This window comes from Mustela erminea, chromosome 10 (assembly GCF_009829155.1).
Source record: "Mustela erminea isolate mMusErm1 chromosome 10, mMusErm1.Pri, whole genome shotgun sequence".
Taxonomy (NCBI): Eukaryota; Metazoa; Chordata; class Mammalia; order Carnivora; family Mustelidae; genus Mustela; species Mustela erminea.
In genome coordinates this window covers 59,443,850-59,470,874 of record NC_045623.1, presented here as the reverse complement: position 1 = coordinate 59,470,874, position 27,025 = coordinate 59,443,850, and the positions used below count along the sequence as shown (strand labels likewise).

At 38.7% G+C, this 27,025-nt stretch overlaps 1 protein-coding gene across 8 annotated transcripts in view; it reads left to right on the top strand.

The window, feature by feature from the left end:
- The window catches only part of PATJ (PATJ crumbs cell polarity complex component), a 373,536-nt gene that overhangs the window by 162,137 nt on the left and 184,374 nt on the right, over positions 1 to 27,025 (top strand). The gene's annotated exons all lie outside the window — the stretch shown is intronic.

Below are 27,025 nucleotides of genomic sequence, written 5' to 3'. Positions count from 1 at the left end.
AGCTGGATATGTGTGTCAGGTCTTGATTACTTGCTCTATTCAAACGGATGGTGATGTTACTAAGGCAAAATTAGAAAAGACTCCAGTCGTATTTTCTCCTTTAGAGTTCCTTTAATGATTTTTCTTTGCATTAGATGTATCAAATATACATTCATACATATATTTAATGGAGCCTTTATTTAAAAGAATTTGCATTTCTTTTATGCATGTAAAGTATATGTACTTAGAACTGATTGCTGTTGTATATGGAATTTCTTTGGGGAGTATGAAAATACCCTAAAATTAGATTGTGGTGATGGTTGCACATTTTGCAAATATAGTAAAACTCCCAGGATTATAAATTAAATGGGTGGATTTTATGGCTTGTGAAATATGTATATGTGTATATGTGTGTGTGTATGTATTCTTTTAAATATATATTCTTTTAAAAATGATCTTGTTCCTTCCACAATTTAGAAAAAGAGTTTGATACAGATACCGAAACAGTTAAAATTCTGGCCGCATCACTTCTTAGTGTATGACCTTCAGCATGCCCTCTTCTATAAAAATCATGGTTCTTCCTTTAGAGGGGTGTGATGAAGATTATAATAAAGTGATAAAGCCTTTTATCCTGCCGTGTAATGAAATTTCGACAAGTATTATAGCTCTTACTAATAATAATTATTATGTTGATTTTATAACTGACATTTTTCTAAATACGGTAGGAAGTCTATAAATTTGAATATAAATAGATATGTTTATAACCATTTGGTTGGTTTTATAAAAGAATTGATTTGCACTTTGGTTTTACAGAGCCCTTTCTCATGCATTATTTTCTTCATTCAACAACTCTCTCTTGAAAGCCAACTGCTTTTTACTAACAGTATTAAGTAAGTCTGTCATGAAAGAAATAAAACATAGCTTCTTTTTTCTTGTTGGGGGTCACCAACCTGGAAGGGAGGATACAAAGGTGTCGGAACAAAAAAAATTTTTTTAAAGATTTTTATTTATTTATTTGACAGACAGAGATCACAAGTAGGCAGAGAGGCAGGCAGAGAGAGAGGAAGGGAAGCAGGCTCCCTGCTGAGCAGAGAGCCCAATGTGGGACTCTATCCCAGGACACTGAGATCATGACCTGAGCCGAAGGCAGTGGCTTAACCCACTGAGCCACCCAGGCGCCCCCAGAACAAAATTTAATCAATGTGCCTAGTGCCTTGGCTGACCACCTCTTCTGGAGAGTTACACGTGATGGAGGTGATTGATAGGTGTGTGCGCGCGTGGAACATAATCCCTTGTTCTGAGACGGGTATTAGGACAGCTACAGCAGAGTGGGAATAGCTCGTTGGTTATTCATAATTTCTGGGATGCTAGAATTTGCATAGTTGTTAGTGCTGGGTTTGTAATCAAAGGAGTGAGACTGATACAAAGCGAAGGTCAGACAAAGCTTTATTTCGCGCCAAGCATCGAGAATCAAACTGACTGTCCAGGGCCGTCTCTTACAAAGAGGCGACCGCTCTCTGCCTTACAGACTAACTTTTAAGGGCAAAGGCCATGTGGTTGGACCTGGCCACGCACAGGTGGCCAATGAGATTGTAACACACAGAGAAAGCTGTGCTTTCTCTCATGCTAGGTCACACATAAGTGACCAATTGAATCAATTGAATTACAATTTACCCTATAGTAGATATTTGAACTAACCTATCACCTTGGTCAGAATGCGCCCAAAAGGCGCGTAAAGGGCGGGTCCATACTCCTTGGTAGCTAGGGAGACAGTATGCGCCCCCACGATTGGATACCTCTACTTGGCCTGACCCATCCTTGTATTTGGGCTTTGTTACTTGGGACTGGTTTCTGGGACTTGTTTTTAAGTAAGTCCCCTAGGGGGAAAAGGGGTAGGGACAGTTTTAAGTTTTACTGCATAAAGAAAATGACTGTTTAACCAGATGGGATGGCTAAATAGGCCCTTACATTAGGAAATCTGATTTAGGCATGTGACCAAGACTGTGTTCTAATCCTAGTTCTGTTCTGTTGTGAATTCATGGACCAGTTAATTAACCCCTTTATGGCTCACACTTGCTCCTCTGTAATAGGGGGAAGGGATGTCTTGCGATAACCTTCCTCAAAGGATTGTTAGAATCTGAGGAGAAAAGCATTTAAAGAGCTTGGTGTAAGGACTGTGATACCTAGTCAACACTCTGGTGTCAATGTGCCAGGCTTCTGTGTGTTGCTAACCCAGTCGACATACCAGCCTGTGAGGTCTCTAATTATACAAATGAGGAAACTGAGGCTCAGAGAAATTAAGGAATATGTTCAAAGTTACTCAGCCAGTCAGCAGTTAGAAATGTAATTTAAACGCAGACTCTGACTCCAGAGCCTGTTCTCTCCTGTGTACTTCCCATTAACTTAAATCTCATTTACTGTGGCAGAAGTAGGTACAAAGTGCTTGGGATTATCTAGTGAGTATCACTATGAGGCGAGAAGGTGGGACAGCAGCACCCTCCCCAGAGCTCCGGTTAGGTACCTGTGTGTTCACACATGTGCGCAAACACATTGACAGCATTCGTGGGGTTTGGGAAGACACCGATATGCACTACATACAGAAAAAACTTCTGATTCCTAGATCATCTTCTAATTGTAACATTTCACAGGTTCTCCAGCAAATATATTTGGGCCATGAATATGACTTACCATTTGTTTTGCTCCCTAATTTTTTCCTTCTCGGCATACTTTCCCCTTCCCATTTAACTTCTGTTGAATTCACTGTTCATCTTTCTTCAGAAGAGTTTGAACTGTATGGGGTGTTAGATAGTACACATTTAAAATGTAGGTGAGCCCAAAGCCTCTGGCTTTCTTCTGTTTCTTTGTGAAATGGATCCCATGGCTTTTTCTATGTTCCTTAACTCTTACTGAATGCCTACTCTTTTCCTCCATCCCAAACTAAGAGTAGACTGGTTCACTGTTTTATCAGATTCTTATTGTCTCAAAACTAAGTATTTCTTTTTACTGTTGTGAAAATATGATTTTCTAACTTCCCCCATAGTCCAGGACTGTGAAGTGGACGGCTGGAATCCAAGCCTTAGGCCCACCAGGACGTGGTAATTGCATTAGAGGGATCACAGACATGAGACACATAGGATTTTAAAGTATAGTTAAAATACTTTTAACTGAGCACCTGGGTGGCTCAGTCAGTTAAGCATTTGCCTTTGCCTCAGGTTGTGATCCCCGTGATCCCCGTGATCCTCGGGCTCCCTGGTCCATGAGGAGCCTTGTCCCTCTGCCTCTCTCACTCTGTCTCTCATGAATAAATGAATACAATCCTTAAAAAAATAATTTAACTTAGGTGAGCTTTGGTGAGTTGCTTAGTCATAAACTTCATCCTGCCTAGAAATGTTTCTTGAGTGGATATTATATGTGGGCAGACATTGTTCTCTTAGGGTCCGTGATCAAAGGAGCAAGACTGATACAAAGCGAAGGTCAAGCAAAGCTTTATTTTGCGCCAAGCATCGAGAATCAAACCTACCGGTTGGGGCCGCCTCTTATAGAGAGAGCGACCCCTCCTGGCCTCACAAACTAACTTTTTTTTTTTTTTTTTAAAGATTTTATTTATTTATTTGACAGAGAGAGATCACAGTAGGAGAGAGGAAGGGAAGAGATCACAGAGAGAGAGGAAGGGAAGCAGGCCCCCTGCTGAGCAGAGAGCCCGATGTGGGACTCGATCCCAGGACCCTGAGATCATGACCTGAGCCGAAGGCAGCGGCTTAACCCACTGAGCCACCCAGGCGCCCGGCACAAACTAACTTTTAAAGGGCAATGGCCATGTGGTTGAGCCTGGCCACACAGAGTGGCCAATGAGATTGTAACACACAGAGAAAGTTGCATAGTCATGCTAGGTCACACATGGGTGGCCCATTGAATTACAGTTTACCCTATAGTAGATATTTGAACTAGCCTATCACCTTAGTCAGAATTGGCGCCCAAAAGGCGGGGCCCACATTCTTTTTTTTTTTTTTTAAAGATTTTATTTATTTATTTGACAGACAGAGATCACAAGTAGGCAGAGAGAGAGAGAGGGAAGCAGGCCTCCCGCTGAGCAGAGAGCCCGATGCGGGACTCGATCCCAGGACCCCGAGACCACGACCTGAGCCGAAGGCAGCGCTTAACCCACTGAGCCACCCAGGCGCCCGGGGGCCCACATTCTTTAAGGAGATAGTGATTGGATGTCTCCACCTGGCCTGACCCACCCTTGTATTTGGGCTCTGTTTCTTGGGACTGGTCGACCATATTTTACTAGTTTCCCAGACTTGCTTTTAAGGAAGTCCCCTGGTGGGGCGGGGGAGGCAGGGTCAGTTTAAGTTTTACTGCATAAACAACAAAATGGCTGTTCAACCGAGATGGAGCTGCTCTGGCTAAATAGGCCCTTATAGTTCTAGATATTGGGAACATAGCAAGGAAGAAGATCTCTCTTCTTATTAGCTTATATTCTAGTGGGAGAGAAAGATTATAAACAATCTGATAGTTAAAATATTGATAAATAGTCTAAATAAGACAAAACAACATAGTGTGAGAATAAATGCTTTGGAGGAGTCGACATTAAGTACAATGGGAAAGAAAGGCCAAGATAAGACCTAAGTGACAAGAAGGAACCAGACATACAAAAGAGTTGGCCTCTAGAGTCCTATAGATCAGATTTTTTTTCAGATTGTGATCCACAGTAACTTATATTTTACTTAACAACCAAGTATAGATGTGTATACGCAGACTTAGTGCATATATAATTGAAACAAAAGTTTCACAAAGTACTACTTTTATAACATAGGAAAAACTATAATTTTGCTATTGTTTCATTTTTTAAAATGATGTTTGCAACTCCTTTTCTTTCTTTCTTTCTTTCTTTCAAGATTTCATTTATTTGTCAGAGAGAGAGAGCACAAGAAGGACAGGTAGAGGGAGAAGTAGGCTCCCCACCGAGCAAGGAGCTCGAAGTGGGACTAGATCCCAGGACCCCAGGATCATGACCTGAACCGAAGGCAGACTCGTAACTGCCTGAGTCACCCAGGTGTCCCAGCTCAATTTATTTCTTGATTAATGAGTCACAGCCTGCAGTATGAACACTAATCTAGAACTCTGGTTTTCAAACTTCATAGTGCATCAGAGGGACCTGCAGAGCTTGTTAAAGGTTAAGTTGCTGGGCCCACTTCCAATTTCTGATTGTTTATATCTGGAAGGACCCAGAGATTTCTGTTTCTAGTAATTTCCCTGGATGCTGATACTTCTCATCCAGGGACCATATTCTGAAAACCACTGATCTAGCCGTTGTTTAAAGTCAGGGTAGCTGGTGAGTTGGCCTAGGAGTGATGTGTAGACAGCAACAGGAAGCAAACCCAGCCTGGGCCTTGTGAGGAGCCTCCTAGCATAAGAGCGTTTCCAGGAGGTGGTGGCGTTAGGCAGTTTAAGAAAAGAAGGTGTTGCAAGAAGGGTTTGTCCCTGAACTTCAGGGGCCAACTGTGGAATGATCCTGAGAGCTGGAGGAGGTTAGAATCATGGAAGCAACCACTGAACTTAGCAACGTAAAACTGGTAAGAGGAAAAAGAATGCTTGATAAATGAATGATTATAGAGATTGTTATGAGAATTAAATGTTGGGGCACCTGGGTACTCAGTCACTTAGGCCTCTGCCTTCAGCTTGGGTCATGGTCCGGGGATCCTGGGATCATGCCCCACATTGGGCTGCCTGTTCAGTGGGTTTTTTGCTTCTCTCTCTGCCCCTCTCCATTCCTCTCTTCCCCCTGCTCATGCTCTCTCTCACATGTGCTCTTTCAAATAAATTAAAAAAAAAATCTTTAGAAAAAAGAATTAAATGTCAAAACTAATATAGAAAATGTGATACATGATGGTATTTACATCATAGATCCCTTATGTTGCATAGTTGGACATAATTCATGACACTCTGGTGTCTAATGTTAGGGTCTGTATCCATCAATTGAATGAAAAGTGCTTATATTTTAATTAAGCAGAAACAATTAAGAGTTTATTTTATGAAACATTATGAAACAATTAAGAGTTAAAGAACAACATCTACATAAGTGCTTACCTATCGAAAGACTGCCGTTATTAGTCCTGCAGGATGTGTCAAAGAGAGGTTACCAACGGTACAGAACTTAACTTTGTGGTAACAGTCTTTATTTAATACCTAAATGTAAAAGGTCTTGCGAAGGTTCAGAATCACTGAGGGCATGAAGTGTCACTCAGTTCACTATCACATGGTGACTTTCAGATCTTCATTTTTAGCCATAACTTCTCTCTGATATCCTGACCTGTTTTTGGTTGACTGTTGGAAAGATACCATGTTGGGGAGCCTGGGTGGCGCGGTCAGTTAAGTGTCAGCTCTTGATTTGGGCTCGGGTCATGATCTCAGCGTGAGATGGAGCTCCATGTCCTAGCCCTGAGCTCAGTGGGGAGTCTGCTTCTCCTCACCCTCTGCCCCTCACCACACTTGCTGAAATAAATAAATCTTAAAAAAAAAAAAAAAGATACCATGTCTTTTTTCCACTAGCACTTTAAATCTTTTGTGAAAAACAAACTGTGTTTTTTCCTGGAGGCTGACCTTTTCCTTATATTCTTAATTTTTCATAAGATCCTTATCCCAGACTAAAACCTCACCTATGTTTATTATCTCCCTTCCTAGATGAATCTTCACTCTCAATTTCTCCCACATTTGTAGCTTTCTTTGCATTTTTAATGCCACCATTTTAGTAACTATATAGTTGTGATCACAATTTATTGAGTACCTATTGTGTGTCCTACATTTTCCCCCAAGTCTTTAAATGCCTTTCTCATTTGATGTACAGAAGAGTCTCTGGAAGGAGATCTTCTTTTCTGCCGAATTCCGCTTAATCTCACCTTCTTTGGAAAACCTTGCCCCACTCCTTATTCTAATCAGTATTCTTATATTGTTTTTATAGCACTTAACAAAATGTGATTATTTATGTGATTATCAGTTTGATATCGGTCTTTCCCTTCATGGTCCGAGAGTCCAGTAATCCTCTGTGTTCTGACCTGGCACGTTACAGAAACCCAGTATTTGGGGCAAATTACTGACGGAGGGTATGTGACTTGCACAGTGATGGCAGGAGTGTGATAAAAATCCATGTGTACTCATAGGGCTTTCAAAGTCTTTTCGAGAGACCCTGTCTACTGAGCTGTACCATCCATCTAGTTTCAGAGCCTTCGGTCCAGAACAGCTTGCCTTCTCTCTTCCAATATGTCACCCTTCATCTCCCAAGGGGAGAAGCCACTGCCTCTAAGAAGTCCTGCTTTGTTCACTTTTGATCCCAGACATAAAATGCTTTTACTTTACCCAGCCTTTCTAACCTGTTGGTATTCATTCTTTCAACTACATTTTTAAACATCAGGGAGCAGAAGGTTTTGGAAAGACTTTTTGTAACCTCCAAGAGAGTGATCATAAAGAAGCAGTGAGAATCATACAATAGACATGTCTCTTGATGCATATTAGGCTCTAGAAACTCAGAATATCATTGACTTCTTTGACACTTGGCTTTTAAGTGATACAGCAGAGATGTGAATGGAACCACAGGCTGAAGAGGCCTCTTACAGGCTTTTTCTTTTGCTTTTATTTTATTTATTTATTTTTAAAGGTTTTATTTACTTATTTGACAGAGAGAGATCACAAGCAGGCAGAGAGAGAGGAGGAAGCAAGCTCCCTGCTGAGCAGAGAGCCTGATGCGGGGCTTGATCCCAGGACCTGAGATCATGACCTGAGCTGAAGGCAAAGGCTTAACCCACTGAGCCACCCAGGTGTCCCCTACTTTACTTTTAAAATAGCATACGTACCTTAGGTGTTTTGTTTTACCCTCTCTCTCAGAAAGGACCCAGTTTAATTATTGACCCTGATACATCTTTTGCTCAGATTCCTTCCCCACCCCCACCAAGTCTTATGTCATACGTAATATTTGGTAAAAAGTATATATCTAGGCTCTGGAGCATAATCAGATTATCCTGTGAATGGTACCACGCAAATAAAAATTAGATCACTAACACCTTGCATCTTTTTGTTTTACTCTGTTTTCTTTCATTTTTTTTCAGAGACTGTATATTAGCTAAGACCCTCTGAAATATGATATATTAGCAAATTATTCAGTCATAGTATTTATAAGTTTAGAGGGGGTTGCTTTTTTAGAAAATTACAGCTTCATGGAGCTAAAATCCACATTATTATGTAATTTGTCTACTTAAATATGAAGCTCAGTGGCTTTTTTTTTTTTAAAGATTTTTTGGTTTTTTTGGGACAGATACAGATCTCAAGTAGGCAGAGAGGCAGGCAGAGAGAGAGGAGGAAGCAGGCTCCCTGCAGAGCAGAGAGCCCGATGTGGGGCTTAATCCTCGGACCCTGGGATTGTGACCTGAGCTGAAGGCAGAGGCTTTAACCCCCTGAGCCACCCAAGCGCCCCTCAGTGGCTTTTATTTACAGAGTTGTTCAACCATCACTACCATCAGTTTTAGAACAGTTAGAACATTTTCATCACATCCCCAAGAAGTCCTACACATTAATAGTCCACTTCACCATATTCATTCAGAAATTATTTATAGTTGTACATAAAATATACATATGTATATTCTAATTTTTAAAAAGACTTTATAGATAATCCACATGTATTCCCATGGAGTGGGTTGGAGAACCTTCCCCAAACCCCTCTTTTTTTTTCCAAAACTAGAATCTGCATCTAAATTTGAAAGAAGACAAGGATGTTTGCTAGCTCTCCTCAAGAATCTAGCAGTGTTGGGGCACCAGGGTGGCTCAGTGGGTTAAGCCTCTGCCTTCGGCTCAGGTCATGATCTCAGGGTCCTGGGATCAAGCCCCATATCGGGCTCTCTACTCAGTAGGGAGCCTGCTTCCCCACTCCCCCCCACCCCCGCCTGCCTCGCTGCCTACTTGTGTTCCCTGTCAAATAAATAAATAATTAAAAAAAAGAAAAGAAAAGAATCTAGCTGTGCATTGAGCTCTTGCTGCCTCTTCCCCTTTCCAGAAAGAAAAACAAATAGAGAACAAATTATTATTCGCAAATGGTGTCACAGTCAATCTCAAAAATTCAACCGCCCCCCAAATTTGTTGGTAATGTTAAGCAAGGCTCTGTATGAATTGTACATATGAAAATACTGTCTAATCAGTATTATCTACTTAAAAAAAATATAAAACTTTTCTAATAATGATAATCGGCAAACCAGAAAACATCTAGGAATAATACAATTAGAAATGTAAAACTCATGGCAGTAATCCATAATAACTTTTTGTCATTTATTTTTTATGACACTATGATGAAAGCTCTAAATCTACCCTCCCAGAAAAATGTATATTGATACACATTGTCATCCATGCATGACCCTCACACACGTACACTCACACCCACTCACCTACACAGACACACCTCATTTTACCTTATTTTATTTTTCAAAGATTTAATTTATTTATTTGCCAGAGAGAGAGACAGTGAGAGAGGGAACACAAGCAGGGGGAGTAGGAGAGGGACAAGCAGGCTCCCTGCTGACAGGAAGCCTGATGTGGGGATCGATCCCAGGACCCTGGAATCATGACCAGAGCCAAAGGCAGACACTTAACCGACTGAGCCACCCAGGTGCCCCTTACCTCATTTTAAATAGGCATCATTTTTGCCTATTTAGAAGTCTTGAAGTCCATTTAAGAATTCATGGACCATAGGTTGACAATCCCTATAGTTTCTTTTTTAAAGGAAACTGTGGAACTTTATTGAAGAAGATTTGTGGGGAAAATAGAAACGTGTTCTTTTCTTGATTGGAAGAGTAAGTATATTAAAGGTTTCAATTATTTTTAAATTAGTCTGTAAGTTTAAGATCATTTGAATCCAAATCCTAAATATATATAGTCTGTGATTGAAAATTGATTTGGAAGTGAAATGCTGGACAGTTTTGAAAAGTCTTTCCTCGTATCTGAATATATTCTAAACTGGTGGTTTTCAAACTGAACCTGGAGCTTTTAGAAAGGAGAGGGAGTGTTTTCATTGTCTCAGTCAGCTTTTTTCAACTTTGGCACTGTCGCCATTTTGACCAGATGATTGACCACATGATTCCTTTGTTGGGTCGGGCAAGGAGGCTGTTTGCATTGCAGAGTGTTTGACAGCATCCCTGGTCTCTACCCACTAGATGCCAGTAGCACTCTCCCACCCCAGTTGTGATGACAACCAAAGATGTCTCCACACATTGCCAGTTACCCCTGGTCTAAACGGTTGGGGGATTCTACTGTCATTTACTAGTTGGGTGGCCAAGAGCTTTGCATTTTAATAGTCCCATACAATGAAGAGTTACCCTGCCCAGAGTGCCAATAGCCCTTCTGGTTAGAAACAGTGTTTAAAACTGTAGTAGTTAGGGTCCCCCTGGGTGACTCAATCGCAAAGCAGCTGCCTTCGGCTCAGGTCATGATCCTGGGGTCTTAGGATTATGCCCAACATCAGGTTCTCTGCTCAGTGGGGATCCTGCTTCTCCCTCTCTCTTTGTCCCTCCCCACTGTTTGTTCTCCTAATAAATAAGTAAAATCTTTAAAAAAAAAAACCTGAAGTAATTAAATCCATTTAGTATTTGCAAATAAAAATGGTCTAGAAATAAACCCAGGTGTTAAGAACATAAAAAATAAGCTTTTTTGAAATGGCAAAAATAGGACTATCCAATAAATGATGGGATATATAATAATTAGGGGAAGAGAATGTAGAGATCTCCATTTCTCATCAAAATGAGAAATTAATTTTGAATATTGTTTGCTTCTAGAAACTGAAACTATACAAAGTCTGTAAAGGATTTTCAGAAATGTAATCTTGGTACAAGGAAAGGCTTTTCATACTATTGTATCAACACTACAAAGGAAAATTAAGTTCGCTTATATAGTAGCTGAAAAACATTATAACCATGAATATATCTTTAAATAGTATCATTACCAATAAATATTCAAAATGATCTTAGGTACTCTCCCACAAAATTTATATCCTGATGTAGAAATAGTTTATCTATGTGTAAAAAAGAGTATGAAGAGTAGGGGGATAATAAAAAGTATATATGTATACATAAATATATACACATATCAGAAGAAAAAGACATGAACATCAGTTGAAAAACAAGCAGAGATCAGACAAAAGAAATAGATTTGGGCAACAAATACAAAGTGTTTTCTGCCTTGCTAATAATGAGAGATATATAAATTAATAAATCAGGTTTTTTTGCCGACCAGATAACTTGGGATTTTAAAAATTAATATTGATCATTTTTGGAGAGGTTTTAGAAAAATAGGAGTACTTACATACTGTTGGCAGGAATATGAATTCCTGTACCTCTTTTTGGAGTTCATTTGGCAGCATGTATAAAAAATTTAAATGCGCATGTTCTTTGGATAATTCAATTTTCAGTGAAATAGCCTAGGGAATTCATTGCCCATGAATTCCCTATGTGTATGTATAGATGTATATACCTATGAAAATGTGTTTTGTCGCATTTTTTACTAATAGCAATTATAGCAGTATGTATTATATGCAGCTAATACGTAATAAAGCCTTGATTAAGTCACTTAGTCTCTAAACATTTGTAGCCATCTGACTTGGAACAGGTTGCATCCTTTTCATTTAGATTCCTCATTTGTAAGATGGAGCTACTCACAGGACTCCTTTCACTGAGATGCTGTGAGACCCTAGAAGAGACAATGTATATAAAATCCTTATATAGGAAGGGACACATACGAAGTATTCCAGAATTGTTAGCTCCTTCTTTTTTATCATCATCAGTAGTCATACAGTGCTCTTCAGTGTTTACCAGATATTGCCACTACAGAATGAAATTTCTGCAGGCCCTCAGTGGCTTAGTCCATTAAGTGTTTGACTCTTGTTGTCAGCTCAGGTACTTATGATCTCAGGCTCATGAGTTCAAGCCCCATGATGGGCTCCACAAGCCTGCTTTAAAAAAAAAAAAAGAAAGAAAGAAAGAAAGAAAGAAATTTCTGGTATATGTATATATTAAAAATTTGCTAAACCTTACTATAGCTTAATTTTTTAAAATATTTACAAGGTTTTAAAGTTTAACATTATCATGTAGGAGCAGTACTTCATTAACAGCTCTGTACAAGTGGGCTGCTCCCTGATCATCATTGCATGTTGTGATACTACTCTTCCACTTTCAGTTGAGATCACTGGAAGAGAAAGACATTTTGGAATACTTCCTTTTTCTTGAGTATTTTTCTCTTTCTTTTCATTATTTTCTTTGGACCAAAAGTAGAATTATCACAGAAGTATCTGTGTATGATGTTGTAATTTTTTTCTGTCAACGGAATTTTACTATTGCATGGTTGATGTTTTACTTCATTCCTCCCAATGTAAGGAAAATATACAGGAAAATTTTTTGACAAAAATTTATGGTCCAAATGGAATTTAAAAATTAAAAATATAGCTTTTAAATATTACTTTAATGTGACTGCTAGTTTGCTAAACAGTCCTACAAAGTTTATGACATGACTTAATCTCCCTTATTCTGCCTTGCAGTATTTAAATATTTAAGAATTTGTTGATTCACAAAGGTTCTTTATAGAGTTAATTCTCTTAATATTCACATTAACTGTTAATATATTTTCCTACTTAACCTTTTAAAAAATTTTAATTTTTCGTACAAAATGGTAACAACTTTCACCCTCATATTTAATTATTTGTAGTATGTTACTCTTATTATGAACATTTGTCCTTCAGTCAGCTGAGATTTCAACATATGAGTCACGTAAAGAAATTTTTCACTGTAAGTTACATCAAGAATTCTTTTTTTTTTTTAAAAGATTTTATTTATTTGACATAGATCACAAGTAGGCAGAGAGGCAGGCAGAGAGAGAGGAGGAGGAAGCAGGCTCCCCGCTGAGCAGAGAGCCCGATACAGGCCTCGATCCCAGAACCCTGGGATCACGACCCAAGCCAAAAGCAGAGGCTTTAACCCATTGAGCCACCCGGGCGCCCCTACATCAAGAATTCTAACCTTGGAATTAACAGTAAATCAAAACATCAGCCTTGTTTGAGTTACTGCCATTTAATACACAGTTTATTTTCTATTGTTAATCCATGCTGTCCCAGGATCACTAATCTTGCATGGGTGCAGAGGGACCTGAATGACATCTGTGTATCTCTCAGATCTTTAGCCTTCCAGAAGCCAATACTGAACAGCAGAGTGTAGTCAAATTTTACACCCAAAGCTGAAGTTTGCAGAATCCTTAATATTTTTTAATTGATAAAATTACAAAAGCATGTACACAACTACTTTGAGAGAGGAATTTTGAGGAAAATCTTCTAGTTTCAAATTTATTTAATCCACTTTAACTTTGTATAACAAAATATGTTTGTTTGGAAGAAAAAAATCTTGTCTCCCAGTTGAGTAAGAAAACAACCCAGTTTTTAAAAATGGACAAAACTGAAATAACATTTCACTAAAGAAGATACTTTGTATAACAAAATATGTTTGTTTGGAAGAAAAAAATCTTGTCTCCCAGTTGAGTAAGAAAACAACCCAGTTTTTAAAAATGGACAAAACTGAAATAACATTTCACTAAAGAAGATATATAAATGGCTAATAAGCCCATAAAAATGCTCAACACTATTAATTATTAGGGATGTACAAATTAAAACCACTACTCATTCACAAGAATTATTTGTTGTTAAGGTTTTATTTTTAAAGATTTTATTTATTTGTCAGAGAGAGAGAGTGTACATATAGGGGGAGCAGCAGACAGAGGGAGAAGCAGCCTCCCCACTGAGCAAGGACTCAATCCCAGGACCCTGGTAGGCAGACACTTAACTGACTGAGCCACCAGGTGTCCCTCACAAAAAAATTTTTAGTAAAAAAGATGGGCACTACAAGTAGAACTCTCATACGCTTCTGGTGGGAATATAAAATGGTACAACTATTTTGGAAAATAGTTTGGTTATTTCTTAAAAAGTTAAACATGGGGCGCCTGGGTGGTTTAGTGGATTAATCATCCAACTTTTGATTTCGGCTCAGGTCATGATCTTGACTCAGGTCATGATCTCAGGGTTGTAAGATTGAACCCCACATCTGGCTCCAGGCTGGCCATGGAACCTGCTTAAGATTCTCTCCCTCTTCCTCTCCCGCTCCTCCACTCCCCCGCAGCACACGGGTGTACCCATGCATGCTTGATCTCTCTCTCTCCAAAAAAAAAAAAAGTTAAATATAAGTTTACCACACAATCTAACAATTCTACTTCTAGGTATATATCCAAGAGAAATGAAAACCTATGTCCACATAAAGAATTCTACACGAATGTTCTTTGTAGCATTATTCTTAATAGTTCAAAGCAGGATTAGCCAAATGTCCATCAACTGGTAGATAAACATAATGTATATCCACACAGTGGAATACTACTTAGCAGTAAAAAAGCAAAATACTTATCTATGCCATGATGCTAACTAAAGGAAGACCAGTGCAAAAGACTACCTACTATATGATTTGATTTATGTAGTATGTCCATAAAAAAAACAAATTTATAGCTCTAAAGAAAAACACAGGTCATTTTTGCCTAGATTTGGAGTTGGGATTGGGTTTGATGGAATGTTTTGGGGTGATGGAAATGCTCTAAAGCTAGATTGTGGTGATAGTTGCACGCATCTTTGAGTCAGCTGAAAATCATGGAAATATATGCTTGCAACAGGTGAATTTAATATGTGAATTATATTAAATAAAGCCTGTTAAAACTGTTAAAATTATTTCAGAGTTAGACATAATTTCAAATTGAAGAATCGCATTTGTAGGTGAAGGAGGTTAAAATTTTTAAAGCATAGACTTCCAGCTATAAAATAAATCTGGGGGATGTAATGTACAGCGTTGGGACATTGTTAATAGTACTGCACTGTATATTTGAAAGTTGCTAAGAGTAGATCTTAAAATGTTTCATCACAATTTTGCAACAGTGTCTGGTGATAGTGTTAACTAAATCATTTTGCAATATATACAAATAGCAATCATCATGCTATACACCTAAAACTAATATAACTTTATATGTCAGTTATGTCTAAATAAAAATTTTTTTAAAGAATCACATTTGTATGGGGCACCTGAGTGGCTCAGTGGGCTAAAGCCTCTGTCTTTGGCTCAGGTCATGATTCAGGGTCCTGGGATGGAGCCCCACATCAGGCTCCCTGGTCAGCAGGGAATCTGCTTCCCCCTTCCCCTCTACCTGCCTTTCTGCCTACTTGTGATCTCTCTGTCTCTGTCAAATAAATAAATGAAATCTTTAAAAAAAAAAATCACATCTGTAAAGGTTAGTTAAAACTTACTATAAGAAGATCTGTGTTAAAGGAGGAGGGCAATCCAATAGCAGACTACTTTGAAGAAGGCAGTAATAACTCAGAGGACATGGGGAGATGGAGAGGAGAAGGGAGTTGGGGGAAATTGGAGTGGGAGACGAACCATGAGAGACTATGGACTGTGAAAAACAAACTGAGGGTTTTGTTGGGGAGGGGAGTGGAAGGCTGGGTGAGCCTGGTAGTGGGTATTGTGGAGGGCACGCATTGCATGGAGCACTGGGTGTGGTGCATAAACAATGAATTCTGGGACACTGAAAAGAAATTTTAAAAAATAAAAATTAAAAAAAGTGGTAGAAAAACAGACCAAAAAAAAAAAAAAAAAAGGCAGTAATAGAATCTTAATATCTTCCTTGATGGTCCTGGGATTTGAGAACCTTAAAACTCCTCTGGTCTGACTAATTCTGTAAGAATCCTAAGACACCCTCTGCTCCTGAAGTGATTAATTTGCCCAAAGTCACAAAATTAGTTACTGCAAGGTCAGGAATGGAATCTTGGTCTCCTTTGATGTTCAGGGCCATATTTAAGTTTTCCCTTCCCATGCCGTCCTATGTGCACCAAGCCAGTTTTTAACATGAAGCGGGGCCATAATCAATAAGATTTATTGAGCAACTAATAGATTTTTTGGTTTAAATATTTGGTTTTTTTGTATCATTGTGGACTCTGTAGTTGATCTCTACCTTGCCAACAGATGTCACTACAGTCAACAGCAATTATTATCGAGGATTTAAGGAATGTTAAGAATGCTCACCTCAGATAAGCAGACAGCATTCATTAGTGGCTTCTAGCAATATTTCTGTGTTTATTTTATCATATATATGGATTTATTTGCTCTCTCTTTTTTTCGCTTCTTGTTTTTGACAGTGCAAAATAGGAGGGGAAAGATTAAGAAATAAAGGCTAATTTTTAGTTTTATGTAAATTCTTTTTCTCATTTCCTATAATCATCCTTTTCTGAACCTTTTATCTTTATAATTAACTAAATTAAGTAAAATTCTTATTCTGGTCTTATAATTGGAGACTGGTGAATATTGCTTTCTATCTTAGTTGATTTTTTATGCTGGAAACTCCCCAAGCTTCAACCCTTGATAGAATTTGGATGCATTTATTGTAACTATAAATAAAAAATTGTATTGTTTAAGATCTTTTGAGAACACTTTAAATTATGTTCAGGTGTTCTTGGCTTTAATATTACTCATCCGTATGACAGGTGATCAGGTAGATGACTTTGTATTCTGCGTTTTACAAAGAAAGGATAGAGAACACTGTAGTAATTGGTAGAGAATGATGAAATAATTGCACTTGGTTATGATTCTGTTCTGGTGTGCTGGGAGTGGGTAGGAGGAAGGGATACAAAGAACCATTTAAAAAAAGTTTAAGAAACAACAACCATTTTTCTAATGATTTCTCTGAAGCTTCAGGGTTTTTTTCATAATTTTTCCCCCCAAAAAGCTACCTTGTAGACCTGACTGCTTAACCCGGATCTTTACTGCACATTTAAAACACTGCTGAGATGCAAACCAATCTCGCTAGGGAGACTGCACGTTCAGTGCGGTTCACCAGTTTCTTTGTTATAAAAACGATTCAGTGATGTGAGCAGTAAGGAGACAGTAAGTTGATGACTGTTTCATTCACTTCAGAGAGGCTCACATCTACCCCTGTTTCCTTTTCATCTGCATTCGGAAGATGCAGCTCATACCCTGAACTATTTCTCAGCAGGGAAACTGGGTCATTAAAATGATATTAATTGAAGCTGGCCACAAAATAAATGGTTGTGTTGATCTTGCCTCCTGCTCTCGAATAGAGCAATCATCCCGATGTGAGCAGGGTAACTGAGTGCCACAGTCAGCAGTGTGAAGCATCCGAGGGTCAGATATGGGAAACCAGGGATTTTTTTGCCTCTCCCGGCATACTTTTCCAGGCAGCTTTTACCTACTGACAGATGGGACTGTTAGCTTGAGTGGTAGCTTGAAATTAGCTTAATTGATTGCTTCTCATGATAGAAATAGACTGACAACTTGCCCTTAAGGAGAATAAAATCCGAGGGGGAGAAAAAAAAAAAAATAGGCCCAAGGTCGGCAGAAGAGAGAGGACAGTCTGGTGAGGATTTGAGCTGCTTCCAGCACTGACTGTTTATCAGGAATGCAGACACCTTGAAGGGAACACGGGTACAGCAATGGTCCAAGGGGGTTTCCCAGGTAAGCTCTGTGTGCCTCTGTGATCTGTGGCTCTTTCGGAATGCAATCGGAAGCTGTTTTAGTGTTGGTGCAGAATGTTGTTGTAAAGGTTTGAACCATTGTAAGCTCAGGCATTTCTCTTTAGTGAAAGAGTGAGGGGACAGATGCATGTGCCAGGCAATTGTGTGTTAGAAACAAACCTCTCAGAATTTCCTTTCATGTGTATTGTAGCTGGAATTTTCCCTGTGATGTTTTTGAAAAGTAGAGCAGGTTATCATACTGTCAGGAATATACTAGTGAGTTTCGGTGCCAAAATTCTTAACACTGTGTTCCTGTGCTATCCTCTGCTTTCAGAATTGTAATCGAGAGGTAGATCTCCTGGACATTTATTATTATTTTTGTTATTTGTGACTTCACCATAATCAGAAGGGAAGATGATTTACATTAGAACAAGGTTATTCTGATTAATTTTTAAAAACTGACCATTCAGCATTTTGTTGTGCATGAAAGCAGAATATCATTAAGGAATCCTAGTAGTAAACAAAAGGCTGCTTTTTCTAAATTGTAAAATAGCACCTTAAATATTATTTGCTAATTGTGATCGGAGTCTCATTCATCTAAACCTACAGATTCAAATTCATTAGAGGTGGGGCTCAGTGCTTGGAAGTATTACCAGGGACTTTTCCTTGTTAACACACGGTTTCTGAAATCATTGCTAGATTAGTGATATAAATTCATACAATAGATACGCTTTAGTGTATGTTTTTGCTTGACTTTTAGAAAATTAATTTATTAACAGAGCTTTTTATCCAAGTAAGATGTGGAATATTTAGGTATAATGGGCGGGGGGGTCTTGTTACCTCCTGAGGGAGGCAACTATTAACTCAAGGAGTAGACGTAACTTTATAGCCTTTTTTTTTTCCCAGCAGTGCACACGTAAATTAGGTTGTTTCTACTGCAATAGCAGAATATATGCTGCATCCCTGAGATAAGCTAGCAAACCTTATTCTTGGCTATGCTGTCAAAATAATTGAGCAAGAACTTCTCTTTTGCCTAAAATACAGTTTCTGAAGATCTCATTGTTGGCATTCTGAGCTATTTAGTACCCAGCTTTGTGATCTTGATTTGGAAGAAATGTTAGCCCTTAAATGGATGCGTCACGGATTCCCTGTAGTGACAACTGTCCTGATTGTGTTTCTTTTTCTTTTATAGTTGGAATTGGTTTCAGTTGTTGAAAGGCCATTTTTTCAATACTCCTTCCTCAAACTTGTATTGACAAGGCAATGATAGGCATGATCTTGATTTTGGTGGACCCTACCTGCTTCTCTTCAGACTCCCTGGGCAGTTTGTTCAAGTGTTTCTATTATTTGGGGAAGTTCCATTTTAAACATCTATTTCTTCAGATTGAAAATACGTGTGTGCTTTAGTCTCCTCAGTGTGACCTGTCGTCCCTGATAATTTTATTAATCTCTATTTCACCAATTTAAAGTTGCCACTGTCCAGCTTCATAAACCACAGTAGAACCCTCATGAATCCCCACAGTGGGTTTTTCAGAAATTGCACAGAGTATGTCTAGTCAGTAGGAATTTGTGTATCTTTTGCATTTTATTCCAATAATATATGAAAGTATTTTTATGTTATTAGCAGTAAGTGTGTCTCATAAGTAGACAAATATTTATGTTAAGTGTAAGTTACTTTTCCCATATTCCTGCTCAGGACTAAATGTTCATGATTTTCAGAACAAACACATTCAAGATTTATTAAGGGTTTCTGTTTACCTTTAAATGTGAGAACACATTTAACTCCAGAATATTTTAATGCTTTGTAATAGTCTTCATATTATATTCACTGCTCTGCATTTGGTTAATTTGAAAAACATCCTTCTATTTCATGTCTCTTTCTGGCATATTTTACAAATAGTTATACATAGAATGATAAATAAAAGATGAGGCCTCAGTCTGCAGAGAATTTACTCTTTTTTTGTACTTGCTTGGAATCATGTTATTTTAAATGAGTTTATGTTGCTTTGGTATAGGTGGTTTTAAAACAGGCCACTTTAAAATATTTCATGTTTGCATATAAGTATAGGTTGAACATTCACCATTTACATTGATCCAGTGTTCAACAAAGAGAGTATTATAATTCAAATTGGGGAAGTAGTGTATCAAAAATTAAGTATCATTTAAGATTTTTTTTTTTTTTGAGAAACTACCACTTTTTTGGTGAATACAATGGGGAGGGAAGGTAAGAAATATAATTTCTTGGTTTCTTTTATGTTTTCTTATTTAGATAGTTAAGTGGTTTTTTTGGCACAGATACTCAGTTAATCTCTTTTCCTTTACATTTATGCTATGACAGGGCTCTAAGATACTTGCATAGTGTGAAGAATTCATATTGTATATTCTGAATATATCTGTGCTAAGTCAGTCGTCTCATTCCCATTTTGTAGATAGTAAAACCCTTTTTCTAGACAGTGTGGAGTGCTTTATTCATGGCTTGGTGGAAGTATGATGTAACCTCAGTTATTATGATGATAAGAAAAATTGGGGGAGAAATAACACCAGTGGGACCTCTGCCTTCAGAAAGTTTATAATCTTCCTCAAAAGAGAAGATGCATATAAGTGGAGAGACAAAATGACTTGAAACCCCTCTGGAAGAGCTTGAGGTGGAGAAGTTGGTAGGATTGGCAGGAGTCTGGTAGCTCCAAATGTGGGAGTCCACTGATGCAAAGAAATATAAGCAGTAAAACAGAAAGGATAAAGTAAGACCAGATTTTAGAGGAGCAAGAATTTTAAAACTGAAAGCTCAGAAATTTTATTATTTCCTGAAATGGAAATTATAGTGATAGCTAACCCATGGAAGCCCCATTTCAGAATAGTTGAAATAAAATCTGTAGTTTCATTCCTTTAAATTTGCTAGGTACTGTTAAATTTGCTAGGTACTGTTCTGATCACTGGGCTAAACTGCTTCACATACCTTATTTTCTAAAGTCCATATAATTTTGTGTTTCTTTTTAAAATCTCATCATTTGGGATGCCTGGGTGGCTCAGTGGGTTAAACCTCTGCCTTTGGCTCATGTCATGATCTCAGAGTCCTGAGATCTTGAGCCTTCATTGGGCTCTCTGTTCAGTGGGGTGCCTGCCTCCCCACCTCACCACCGCTTGCCTATCTGGTTGTGATCTCTCTCTCTGTCAAATAAATAAATAAAATCTTTTTTTTTTAAATCTCATTATTTTATAGATGAAGTCTAGAGGACTCCAAAGGCTGTTCTTCTACTAAATTTTAGCTTTACATATTTTCAAAGATCCTATGAAGCAGTTCATTCCATTGGCAAAGACAAATTGATTTCTCTCCTCTTCTCCAATAATTGAGTAAATAGACGTGTAATTTGAATTCCAAAAAAAAAAAGCATGCTAAAGTTCTGACTTCCAGAAAATACATATTCTTCGTATTCTGCATATTCCTCAGCAAACGGCATTTTAATATTGAAAGTTTCAATTCAAAAGAAAAAGTCACAAACCAAATGAAGCTGAATTGGGGAAAAATACAGTAATGGAGATGTGCCATTAGTCTTCAGGGTACACATCACTGTGGCATCACACACTGCACAGCATGAATCAGGCTTCTGAGCACAAACAAATTTCTCTTCCATTACTGAAAAATTTCTACAGTTGGAAAAGAAATAGCAAGCCTCCCGATGCTAACCAGAGGGGAATGGGTAAGTATCAAAGGTTAATCAGATACTTAGATGAAATTTAAAAAAAATCATATTGTGAATCCTTCAATATTTTCAGGTTCATCCTAGGTGATATGGAAATGTATTAGCACTTTGGTAAATGTTTGGAATTGCATTTGGGTTTTTGGCTCAGTGTTGCTTCTACCTGCTTCAGGTTTTCAGTATCTGCTCCCTCCAGTATTTCAAAAGCCAGTGCAGATATAAGAGCATGCTGGGAATGAGAAGACAGCACCTTTCAGCTTCATTAAGCAAAAGAACACAAGTTATAAAGAGCTTTTTAAAAAAATTTATATCTGATGGACGGTTTATTAGCTTCTCATCTAAGTATTTGCTTGAATATATCTGATGTTTCTTTTTTTTTTTTTTAAGATTTTATTTTTTTGAAAGAGAGGGATCAGTGAGAGAGAGCATGAGAGGGGAGAAGGTCAGAGGGAGAAGCAGACCTCCCTGTGGAGCTGGGAGCCCGATGCGGAACTCGATTCCTGTACTCAGGGATCATGACCTGAGCCCAAGGCAGTTGCTTAACGAACTGAGTCACCCAGGCACCCCACAGCTGATGTTTCTTGGAGATGTTTTGGTTATACCTGCAGGGATTAAAACATGCGCATACTGATAATCTAATAGTAAAATTACATTGGTTATGACTGTTCATCTGTGTCATACGAAATCTCTGGAAACAGCTCTCCGCTCCTGTGCAAAATTAAGTTAAAGGCTTTCGCTCCTCAAATGACAGACATTTGACTTGATTGATTGCCAAGGCACATTTATGTAATAATTCACAAGTAGCTTAGTCCTCCGTTTTGATTGTTCTTTAAGAAGAATCATTTTGGCAGGTAGATAATCTGTGTTTTCACAGATCACAGAACCTACAGACACTAGCTTCTCATTCTTCACTCCCTGTGGAATCTATGACTTTCATCGTGTGTCTGTGCCCTTATTTCTTTCAACTCAGGCCTAAATAGTCACTTCCCATGTGTGACTGTGGCTCTTAACTTGCCTTATGGTGCTGTGTTGAGATTAGGTCGTTAGGCATCCGTTTCCTTTATAGCCAAAGCTTAGGTCATTGTAGATGTTCAATAAATGTTCTTTGAACTGATGTAGAAAAAGCCATTTTTGAATGTTACCTAATGAATATTTATGAGGAATTGGCCAAATCTATTCAATTTATAAAGGGAGCATTCTTGTGGAACAGTGGCTCACTAAAGAAGATGAAATTATTTTATCATCCACATGTATTACTCAGAAGGTTCTTTCTATTGGCTACATAGTGTGTAGTGATAGTATATGAGGAAGGGACATTTGTCCCATTGTCCCAGTGGAACAATAGTTTTTCTTCGAAAAAATTTTTTTCAATAATCATAAGGAAGTTCTTAGGAAGAATTTATATACTTGGGGAGTGTGGGCAGTAGAATAATGGGAAGATGAGTTTATTTTCCGGCTCTCCGTAGTCTTCTTTTTTTTTAATCAAACATTTTGTATGCATCCTCAGCAGTTTCTGAACAAATCTGTAATATGATTTATGCATTGTTGGGGCACCTGGTGGCTCAGTGGGTTAAAGCCTCTGCCTTCAGCGCAGGTCATAGTCTCAGGGTCCTGGGATCGAGCTCCACATCGGGCTCTCTGCTCAGTAGGGAGCCTGCTTCCTCCTCCTCCCTCTGCCTGCCTCTCTGCCTACTTGTGATCTCTGTCTGTCAGATAAATAAATAAAGACTTAAAAAAAAAAGATTTATGCATTGTTAAAATGTTCAGGGCAAGTAACAGGACAGTTTCTTAGTAAAGTAGGCAAAGTAGCAGCTTTTTCATATTGTAATCAACAGACTTTTGGTGCAGGGTGAGTATATTTAAAATTAATCATTTATTCCAGGATTCGGCAAACTACAGCCTATGGAACACATTTAACCTGCTGCATGTTTCTGTAAATAAAGTTTTATTTATTTATCTATTGTCTCTCCTGCTTTTGACCTGTAAAAGCAGAATTCATTTGTTGTAACAGAGACCATAGAGCCACAAAGCCTAAAATATGTACTATGTCTTTCCAGAAAGTTTGGCAGTCCCTGAGTTATAAAGCTTACAACTTGCTTTACAGCCTTACAGCTTGCTACCTGTGTAGGCTTGGGCAAATTACTTACTACAGAATTACCTGGTGTTTGATTTCCTTTTCTCTTAATAGAGATAATACCACTATCCCATATATTCCCCCCCCCCCCCCGTGATCAAATAGCTAGAAATATATTAAGTATTTAATAGGTCACTTTTAAATGGTAAGCTTCTGAAAAGGATAGCTGTTATATAAAATGTGTACATAGGGCATCGGGGTGGGTTAAAGCCTCTGCCTTTGGCTCAGGTCATGATCCCAGGGTCTGCCCTTACCTCAGGTCATGATCTCAGGGTCCTGGGATTGAGCCCCCACATCGGGCTCTCTGCTCAGCAGGGAGTCTGCTCCCCTTCCTCTTTCTCTGCCTGCCTCTCTGCCTGCTTGTGATCTCTGTCAAAAAAATAAATAAAATCTTTAAAAATAAAAAAATAAAATGTGTACATATTAGTTGGTATATTATTTTTCATTCATGCATGATTGAAAATTGTGAACTTAATTGTGGTGTACTCTTACTCTGAAATAATTTGTTTATGTAGTTTCTTACCTATTTCTCTTCTAGATAACAATTAGTGACATACTCACTATTTCTAACTCTCTCTACTTTGATGGCATAAATTATCTCAGCCAGGTTATTCAAGTTTTTTACATGCTATAAAAAAAATCAGCTGTACAAACCTTAAATTAACTTGTAATTAAAACATGGCCCTAGTTCTTTCTGGCAAATGGTGGTATAAATTTTGAATCAAATTAATCAGTTCTTTATGGATTAGAAAATTTTAATATAAAATGTAATTATATTATTCCCTATATGATTGTTTCATGATTGGAAAGTATCTACAGACCTAAAACCCTCAGTATTTCAAGTACTTTATGATTTGAAAATCATAGGCACGCCTGGGTATCTCCGTTGGTTAAGCATCTGACTCTTGATTTCGGCTCAGGTCATGATCTCAAGGTCATGAGATGAAGCCCTGCATTGGGCTCTGCACTGGGTGTGGAGCCTGCTTAAGATTCTCTCTCTCCCGCTCCCTGCCTTCAATTTGCTCTCTCTCTCTGTCTCTCAAGAAAAAGAAAAATGAAAAAGAAAATCATAGAGATTTACTTTGAGGATTTTCTCAAGATTTAAGCAGTGTTTTCTGGTTTGTTTGACAAATTATTCTGTCTTTGTATGAAATACCCATCATGGATCTGGCCTCAAAGAGGTGTGAGATTCTCATTTTCCTCAGGGATCACAGAGAAGAAATGATCCAGAGGGATTCCCTGAAATTCTTGGTAGAGCAGAGGGAATGAGGCCTGGAAATCAAGGTATCGCCTCTTGTTGATTGTGGGAAGTCACCAACTCTGATGCTTCACTTTCTAAATCTCTAAAATGAGTGTGAGACTACATTGCCTACTAGATTCCTTCTAGTTCCATGACTTTTAGGGGGAGGGCATACTCTGGTAAGAGCAGACAAAACCTTGAAGATACAAGTCTAAGTTCACCATAAAAACTGTTTTACTTTTGAACGAAGTAGAATTTTTAATTTTTTTTTTTACGATTTTATTTATTTGACAGAGAGAGATCACAAGTAGGCAGAGAGGCAGGCAGAGAGAGAGGGGGAAGCAGGCTCCTGCTGAGCAGAGAGCCCGATGGGGGCTCAATCCCATGACCCTGAGATCATGACCTGAGCTGAAAGCAGAGGCTTAACCCACTGAGCCACCCAGACACCCCAGAATGAAGTAGAATTTTTATGGAGAACATTCATATTCCTCTTGAGTCTTTTGGAAATTTCCTACAGTTTCGATGCAAATTAGTACCCCAGAAAAGATCATTTTATGAGCATTTTTCTCAATATTCTTGATTTCATTCATTTCCAGGTGGAGGAAACACTGATTTCTGAAGATTTTAGTTTGAGCCAGATGCACTGTCACCAAAAGGGGCGGAGTTAAAGGTGCAAACCTTGATACCGCATAACAATAAACATTCACATAAAAATGAGACAAAAAACTTTATTTGAAAGAGAGACTTAAGGCAGGTCTGCTGACTGCAGGGTCAACAAAGGAAAAGTGTCAACCTCACCGCAAAAGGCGAGGCAGAAAATCTACATACAGCAGACCCACCAAGGAGGAGTACAACAGCCTCTGGCTGCTTGCACAGGCAAGCAACCCTTCCTGTCAGAGCTCAGACGGCTACCATCCTTTCTTCTTGCTAGAAGCCTTTCCTGATTGTCTTAGTGAGTTTTGTCTTCCATAACTCTCCAGGCTCGTCTCTCCACGTGTACTCTTAAAGCCTACTGTGATGCTATGGCTGTTCATAGGTATCTATGAAGCTTACTCATCCTATTCATAGCTTCACGAAGAGAGTATGTCTGGATTTTTTTTTTTTCAAGATTTTTATTTATTCATTTGACAGACAGAGATCACAAATAGGCAGAGAGGCAGGCAGAGAGAGGAAGAGAAGCAGGCTCCCTGCTGAGCAGAAAGCCCGATGTGGAGCTCGATCCCAGGACCCTGAGACCACGACCTGGGCCGAAGGCAGAGGCTTAACCCACTGGGCCACCCAGGCGCCCCAGTCTTGATTTATTTTTAATTCAGTACGTCTTGCTGATGCCTTGTCCAGAGGACCCACTCAATAAATATTAAATGAATGAGTAAATGGAGGAATATCAGGTTATATAAAATTATGCAGAAGGTACGTGAAAGGTTTGGCATTGACTGTGTTCTTCTGTTTCTTTATTTATTTTTTTTCTTCTTAACAATATTCCTTTCAAATACCCTGTCTGGAATTTAGGATTAAGTTATTTGCACAGAACAGTTTTTTGTTTGTTTGTTTGTTTAAGAATTAATTTTTTTATCTGAGAGAGAGCGCATGAGCAGCAGGGAGAGGGAGAAGCAGGCACTCTGCTGAGCATGGAGCCCGATGGAAGACTTGATCCCGGGGTCCTGGGATCATGACTTGAACTGAAGGCAGCTGCTGAACCAACTGAGCCACCCAGGCTCCCCAACACAAAGCAGTTTTGTAGTTGACAAAACAGATAAAAGTTACATCAACCTCGGTGTGTGGGTACAGTAGCTGGTAAAGTTTGTGGTGTGATGCTGCAGGGTTTTGAGCAAAGAGAAAGAGACTTGTTCTTATATTCTGTAGAGGACTGTGAAAATTCTTGAGCCAGAGGAATAATCAGACTATAATCTTTTTTTTTTTTTAAGATTTTATTTATTTATTTGTCAGAGAGAGATCACAAGTAGACAGAGAGGCAGGCAGAGAGAGAGAGAGGGGGAAGCAGGCTCCCCGCTGAGCAGAGAGCCCGACGCGGGCCGTGATCACAGGACCCTGAGATCATGACCTGAGCCGAAGGCAGTGGCTTAACCCACTGAACCACCCAGGCGCCCAATCAGACTATAATCTTAAAGGAGAATTAACTTCAAAAAATACAAGGAGGGGATATAGAGAATCGTGTAGAAGATCATCAGGATTAAGTTCTAGCTGTGAGTGAAGAAACCGCCAAATACTAGTCATTCTCAGGAATGTATTTTTCCTGTAGGTATGAGTCTGGAAGCGGGCCCTGTATGGCGTCTAGAGCCAGGCTCCTTTCAGATCATGGTGCCGTCTCCAGTCCCTGCATCCCCTCATGGTCAGGAGGACACTAGCTTTAATGACCAAGGCTGCATTCCAGCTGCCAG